The sequence below is a fragment of the Phalangium opilio genome, unplaced genomic scaffold, assembly GCF_054372755.1.
Source record: "Phalangium opilio isolate 3A_F unplaced genomic scaffold, DU_Popi_V2 ptg000104l_1, whole genome shotgun sequence".
Taxonomy (NCBI): Eukaryota; Metazoa; Arthropoda; class Arachnida; order Opiliones; family Phalangiidae; genus Phalangium; species Phalangium opilio.
Genome location: NW_028324206.1, coordinates 1,579,321 through 1,587,075, shown reverse-complemented (window position 1 = coordinate 1,587,075; position 7,755 = coordinate 1,579,321). Strand labels below are relative to the sequence as shown.

General features: G+C 35.1%; 3 long non-coding RNA genes across 8 annotated transcripts; all 3 read left to right on the top strand.

The window, feature by feature from the left end:
• Positions 1-831: 831 nt before the first annotated feature.
• On the top strand, positions 832-1,577 carry LOC149630051 (uncharacterized). 6 transcript variants are annotated; one of them, XR_016374294.1, is made up of 4 exons: positions 832-966; positions 1,101-1,186; positions 1,277-1,349; positions 1,438-1,577. It is a non-coding gene; the product is annotated as an uncharacterized LOC149630051 (long non-coding RNA). The 6 variants fall into 6 exon arrangements; XR_016374293.1 differs by having other exon boundaries at positions 1,241-1,349; XR_016374297.1 differs by having other exon boundaries at positions 834-966; positions 1,122-1,186; positions 1,241-1,349.
• A 288-nt stretch (positions 1,578-1,865) lies between these two features.
• Positions 1,866-2,890, top strand: LOC149630050 (uncharacterized). The gene is made up of 2 exons (XR_016374299.1): positions 1,866-1,935; positions 2,005-2,890. It is a non-coding gene; the product is annotated as an uncharacterized LOC149630050 (long non-coding RNA).
• An 870-nt stretch (positions 2,891-3,760) lies between these two features.
• Positions 3,761-7,553, top strand: LOC149630049 (uncharacterized). The gene is made up of 2 exons (XR_016374298.1): positions 3,761-4,833; positions 7,272-7,553. It is a non-coding gene; the product is annotated as an uncharacterized LOC149630049 (long non-coding RNA).
• The last annotated feature ends 202 nt before the right edge of the window (positions 7,554-7,755 follow it).

The following is a 7,755-nucleotide window of genomic DNA, read 5'->3' as shown; positions in this document are numbered from 1 at the left end:
CTTCTGTAATGTCTAACGTCTTATAGATTCGTCTGCCTGCTGCTCCCAGTATATGTAGAAACGTGGCTACTTGCGTTTTATTCGATTCCTTTTTTAGTTTGGCGGCTTCGGTGAAGTATTCAAATTCTTCCTTATATATCTTCCATGCCGACGCTGGATCTGTACCAGGTTCAAAAGCTTTGGGACTTGTGATAGATGCCATCGCAAAGAAATGTCTGGTGCGAACTAATTAATTATTGCTACGTTATTAAACCCGACTCTATCACCATGTTGCGTTTTACAATAGAGACTTATTAAAGTTAAATAGCATTTTATTAGGCATTCTGTTAATCAGCTCGCGATCCGATAACTAGTGCCGCGTCGGTGTTAAGTTCGGTCTTTTTATATCTCATATAAAGAAGATACTTTTTTAATCTTAATTTTAGTTATTTTCAATTTGTCCTTTGACACTTTTATAACAATTAGGTGCCTTTTTAATACCAGGGGCAAATGCCTAGTCAATAACGTGATGGAGCAATACCAGTACAATATTCTACAGGGCCGGTAGGCCCTTGTAGATATGACTTGATACTCTTTTGTAACGTTAAAGCAAAATTCACATGCTTTTACCATTTTTCCTATGGAGATTAACATGGGGTTTTTCGTGATATTTAGCCACCTCTAACTGAAAAACTAGAGCGAAGTTACTTTTCGGAATACTCTTAATTTAACAATTATGTATTCAAGGTGTGCTATCGGCTAGTTTAATTTAAATCAATTAACTCTAAGTATGTTAATTTTAGTTAATTCTGAAAGTACGTCAAAATTACTTTTGAGTCAGACTATCTAGCAGTAGACGCTGACAGATTACTTTACTATTTCATCCGAGCTTGAGCACCTTTATATGTATTTTCTAATTAACTGTAGCACCCTTAATAAGAAATAGGTCGTTATCAGGTCGAATTTTCGTCTAGAAAAGTAATTCAGGTAAATAATTACAGTTAACAGAGGTTTTTATATCATTTAAAGTAAGTTTTTGAACGTTCTTTACGGCCAAGGCTTAAGTTGTATTTTAGTTTGTCTATGTAATATAGTATTTATATAGTCTTTCCCCTTTCAAGATAAAAAAAGCTCATTTCCAGCTCTGTATTCCAAAAATACGCAGTCTGCTTCGTTTCCTGCTACAAACAAATATATGAGGACTGAGGTATACAGGGTTTCATTATTTGTTAATCTCACCAAAATGCTACTAATTGTGAAGGTGTGTGATATATTTCCTTAAACTAAACCAATGTAGAGGAATTTCCATGTTTACATCAGCACAGATTCTCTCAACGTAACCACGTTGGAAACGGAGAGTTACGTATGAGGTATACTGGGTTTCATTATTTGTTAATGGTTTAGAAATCAACGGTAGTGTTTTCACCCTGTGAAGAATTCAACTTCAAAATATTACAGGAAAGATCACAAAATGTTCAATGTGTTTTCCTACGGCAGTTAAAAGAGTGGTGTATAGGTTACTGGTTAGCGCAGTTCACTCAACATTCTCATTTGAGGACAGGTATACGCGGTTTCATTATTTGTTAATCTCACTAAAATGCTACTAATTGTGAAGGTGTGTGATATAATTCCTTAAAACTAAACCAATGTAGAGGACCAGATTATTCGTTAAAACAATTTTGGTCCTATTGAATCAGTTATACTGTGATGTTACGTTATCATTTTATAAACTATTTGTTACCAACAGTGGATTGTTTAATTCATAAGTAACAGTGGTGCTGGTTAATCCAGGAGGACAGTGTCGTTATATAATTTAATTAGTCAAATAATTTTCATGTTTACATCACAGATTCTCTCAACGTAACCACGTTAGAAACGGAGGGGTTACGTTGTTTGCTATTTCCACAGTCCACGTTGCCGTTTGTTTATTGGTTTAAATTGCTATGAATTGTATAGGTATTTGATTTAATTACTGGTATTCAAGCTAAACTATAGAATAACATCATTCATTAACATATTGTATAGATAATCTTTACCACAAACCTAGCACAGGATATGATAAAAATTTAACGCAATGTGTTGGAAATAATAAAAAAACTCCTCTAAACATTAGAGTTAAGGTGAATTATTTATTAAAAGTCATTTTATAAGCTTAATGAGCACTGACGACAAGTTAATTTCAACGTAATTAAGTGTAATTAACGTGAAATTAAACCCCGAATGTACATTTTTTTTGGATGAAAACTCAGATAACTCTTAAATGATGTCCTTGATTAAGATTGTATCTAACCAAGCCGTTGGTAAAGCCCCATGTTTTCTCTTTCACACTTAAGCTAATTTAAATTATCTCGAAAGCACCTTAATAGGCGCGAAATTCAAAAGTTTAGGGTAAAATAAGAATCGAAAACTCCACTAAAAATTGCAATTAAGGTGAAGTATACATTTAAACTCATTTTATAGCCTAAATGTACACTGCTAAAACACAATCCTACGTTAATTTTAACTCAATTAAATATAATTAACGTGAAATTAAACCAAAATATACATTTTTGGATAAAAGCTCAAATAACTTTTAAATAAACTGTTTAAACTACCCAAAAGTTTAGGGTACCATAATGATGAATATATGGCAAAAATATTAAACTGCACTAAACATTGCAAATAGGGTAAAAAATTCAAATAAATTTTAAGCTTAATCCACTCTCACGAACCACGCTCAAATTAAGATTAAAACATCACAAGTTTTTCGTACAGCCACAGTAGTTTCCTATTTCACTTTCAAATTAATCTAAATGATCATTAAAATACATCAAAAGCGCATACATTAAAATTTTAGGGTAATTGCAATTTAAGTTAATATTTTATTGAAACTTTTATTATAAAATAAATCCACACAAGATAAACAAGATAAGCCGTTAAATTAAACTCAATCAAGTATAATTAACCTAAGAAAAACATTAACATGTACAAAAATGGGCCAAGCCTCGCTTCGTGCCCTCTCCGCCCTAAAAAGTTCTGAGATCCCATGTAGAGCCAAGTCTGCCTTTTGTTCTCATTCAATCGCCAATTGAACAATTATGTTATAAATTAAGTCCTTTTCCTAATTAATAACCAATCTTCTTTGACTCTATCATTATTATACATCTTTGTTCGCATCAAATATATCGTGACTTGGCAATCGCAAGTAAGTAATATTAAAAGGAAGTCGAAGGGATATTCACTAAATCGTTTATGGTCGAGGGGATATGTACAAGTTTATAGTATTGGTCCATTTGAGCGCCGCATAGTTCTCAAGAATCCCGCGGCGTTTTCCGCGGGAAAAATAAAATCACGTGATCGGCCGCCATTTACGGAGAGAGGGATTTTTTCGCATAGCTAACTCGATCACGTCAGTGAGCGGGTGGGCCGTGGTTTTGGTAACTGATTATCGTCTGCTTCATAATTGAGAGAACTGTAGGGCACAATTATAAAATGGCAGCGTCCTAGCCTTATTCTTTAATTTTTACTATATTTTGTTCCACGTTTAGAAATTGAGGTTTCCAATTTATTTAAATAGTATTGAAATTAAGCCAATTAAAGTTTCGGTAAACAAAAATTAACCTTTGGGGATGTTCTGTGTCCAAATACGGAATGAATAACAGCCGACGACAATCAGTCCAAAAAATACTGGGGAAATGTGTCTGGCAGCATTGCACCTCCGAAAATGGCGCTAGGTTTCGCCGCCGAAAATGAGCGACCGCCGTATCGGCGGCGTTACTTCAATATGGACCAGGACTATAAGATGAGTCATGCACAACCCTATGTACAAATTTTATGGTGAGTTATGCATAACCCTATTTACAAGTTTATAAGGCGAGTTATGCATAACCTTATGTACACCTGCGCTTGCCAAGTCACGATATTTTTGATACGAACAAAGATGTATAATAATGATAGAGTCAAAGAATATTGGTTATTAATTAGGAAAAGTACTTAATTTATAACATAATTGTTCAATTGGCGATTGAATGAGACCAAAAGGCAGACTTGGCTCTACATGGGATTTCAGAACTTTTACGGCGGAGAGGGCACGAAGCGAGGCTTGGCCCATTTTTGTACATGTTAATGTTTTTCTTAGGATCTCACTTCTTTTTGTAGACCCTCTCGTTATACTTCGGTAGTTATATTAAAACAAGACCCTCTCGTGGTACTTCGTTTGCCAATATAATCGCTAACGTTTGTCCATATTTACGCTGAATTACCCCTTTCGACCCGCAGAGAATATGCAATAAAGATTGTACGCGATATCCTAATAAAAGAATGTAGCATCAGTTACGACACATTTCTATTAAACTACTACTCCTATTAGCTTTAATATATATTTAACTTTCGGTTAACTTTGGACCATTACGTCCTTTCATCAAGAACACACACTATTTCTGTTGAAAAGACGGCAGCGCCATCTAGTTTTAAAATAAAGAACTAAAGAACAATTTTATAAAAAATTCGGGATGTTTTAATTTTTCTGTGCTTTATAAAATAAATGAAAACTAAATCCTGAATTTTAAGTTTCTATCTCCTCTAGAAGTACCTTAGAATTTTGATGATCGGTGAGTGAGTGAGTGAGTGACAAAATAAGGTAAATTTCACCTGCGATATTTCGAAAAGCATATAGGGTAGGAACTTGAAATTTGGAAACAATAGCTAGGATTGACAGTCCTCGCGGCAAGCAAAATTTCAGACTTTCACCTATACCCATCACGAAGTTACAGTGGGCTTAAAAGTGCCACGAGTTGCTTCGAGAAAAGGATGTCAGTGCTCGACTTGGCTGGGAGCACGGCAGTGCTCCCAGAATGTGAAAGATTCGTGTTTTGGGTAAATTCATGGATACCTTATAATTAAACTAACAAATCTTTCACCCAGCCTCCATTTTCCTGTTTAATTCTTACGATTAATTAAATTGTCATTTAAAAGCTTTTTTCCCCATTTTGAAAAGAGAGCCATTGAAAAGGCGTGATATTTAAAAGTTTTGGGGCAAAGTAGTGATTGTTCTGCAAGAGTCAAACAGTCACTCCTCTAAAGTTTGCAGAATTTCTTGTTCAAACTCGTATAATAAACTGAAATAACACTAGTAAAAGAAGATAAGCCGTTAATTTCAACTTAATGATCATATTTAATTAAAATTAATCGAAAACAACAGGTTTTTTTTGGGTAACTATAGATAACCCTTAACTGAAATAACAAAATAAGATTAAACTACGCCAGTTGTTCTTTCAGCCTAAATGTTTTCCTATTTAACACTAAAATTAATTACATTATCACTATAATGCATTAATAGGCTCCAAACACAAAATTTTAGGGTAACGAATGTGTCAAAATGAAACTTTTCCATTTAAATTTTAATATATCATTAGCATAGTTCGCCAAATCACCAGCAACAATTTAATCTGGCAACATTCAATGTAATAATGTTGCCAATAAAACAAGGGCGTCTAGCCCATAACTAAGCCATATCACTAGCCATCTCTCGCTATCCCTAATTCAATAAATTTTCTTCTACTGAAATACCACCTAGCATACCAGTCAAGTGGGGGGAGCAACAGAAAATTTTAAAGCACAGTCTTACGATAAGTCTTGGAATTTGGGCCTCAAATTACAACCTCTAATCGAATCCGTTTGGTACACATCAACGTCAACGTAAATGTTCAATGTGATTACCATTGTGGTGCAGGCACTCTTCATCTGTCCATGTCTTTCAATTACTTTACAAGCAACGAACTCATGACGCAGGAAGTCCAAGTAAATGCCTTCAGAGATTTTCTTATCAAGAAAAAGGGTCCGATAATTTGGTTTCCAAGAATGCCCTCCCAAAAATGCACGTTATGAAGGTTTAAGGTACCATCCTTAAATAGCCTCGTCAGAGAACAGTACCTTTCTAAAAATAATGGATCGGCTTCAATTAGTTCACGCAAAGGTTTTGCCGTTTTGGGTAATCCTCGTAAACATCATGTTCAATTTTCCCTGGTTTGAATACACTGGCATTTTGCTAAAAGACGAGACTAACTAATTAAATTCGGTCCTAACTGCTACGTAACGACGATTAGTTTTCACTACGGCCTTTTTTCTCGGTTCCTCAGACAACTCGGACCTTCTGCTTCAAAGTCATTCCCAAAGAAACCTTTATGTTTTCTTTATTTTGTTCATAGTTTAAGGTTAGGGGGCCGACCTTTATTACAATGGTTTCTTTTTTCGGTATTTGTGCCTTTTTAACAGGCGTATTGTTAAAATTGTAACACTACAGAAATTGTATTTCAAATGGGACCGGCAATACCGCAACGCTGAGCCGAAAAACTGGATGGTAATTGTTTGGACCTATAGGGTCAGGACATTGGAGGACCAAACATACCGTGGTGTCACGTGTCGAATGTTAAAGCGACCTTCACCACTATACATACTATGACCTGCTGCTCAAGCTGACAATCTTTGAAAACTCAACTTTGAGGAACTTCCGGTCTTTTTAGATATAAAGGGGCTTTCAGTGTCGCTAAGTAGTAGAATTACAGTAGTTGGTCTCGTTTCCTAGCAAAATGCCAACTTATTCTAACCAGGAAAAATTGGGCAGCAAGTTTATTTTGGGTGAAGGTCGCGGTAACATTCAACCATAGAGAATTTTACACATGTGTAAAATTCTCTCTGGTTCAACTAAAGGTAGTGCTTTATGCCGAACGGTCTCCACACCGACATTTGGATGCGAGGACTTTCGTCATTTCGATAGTGCAAGATCGTGAACGTAGAAGAGACTGTATAGTCTGTAATGAGGATACAGACTTTGACATCGTAGAAAGTTTTGAAGCCAATCTCATGCTTGTAGTAGAGCGGTGGAACAAGAAGTTGCACTAAGCCATTCTACTGTTCGTGCCAGTTTACAAGGGCATTACTACAGGCATAATCATATCCCCCTACATCAAGCCTTAACGGACGAGAAGTACCTAAGACGGCAATACCATTAGTCTTGCCATGCGTCATGAGTTTAGTGGTTGCAAATGTAATGCAAGACACGGACAGTCATCTGGAAGAGTGCCTCAACCACAATGGTAGACACTTCGAATATTTACGTTGAGTTGTTTACTAAACAGTTTAGAGGTTGCAATTTGAGGCCCAGGTTCTAAGACTAATCGTAGGACTGTGCTTTAAAATATTTTGTTGCATTCACGCATATTCTCCTGTATTCTTTGTGTATCTTGCCACTCGTTGTCACTTAAATACAATAAAACATGAATTCTAAACATTTATTTACACCCTGTATAATTTAGCACGACATCACCCGTTGGCAGTATTGGGGGTTGTACATAAAGGAAGCTGTTGGTCTGATCTCGACAACACTGTATATGTATACAGTGTACGAAACAAATATTTTTCTTCCATATTTCAAATACCGTCGTTTTTAAACTTTTCATAAATAAAGTACAACACAATATGCTTATATAGACATCGTCTTCAAGCTCTTCTACTCATGATGCATTTCCTCAAAAATTCTCATTGATATATGTTTAGAGTGTACACAACAAATAAAAAAATTTATTCTACATTTCAAATACTGTCATTTTTGAACTAACTTCATATATAAAGTACAACATTATATGCTTTTCGAAAACTATGTTATTGGATATGAGTTCATATAATTAACTATACTTAAGTACTTCTTTAAGCTATTAGAAATAGATCAACCCCAAATGTATGTCGGTACAAAAAACATGAAATTATTCAAATTTTAATTACATTAAGACTGAAGGGACA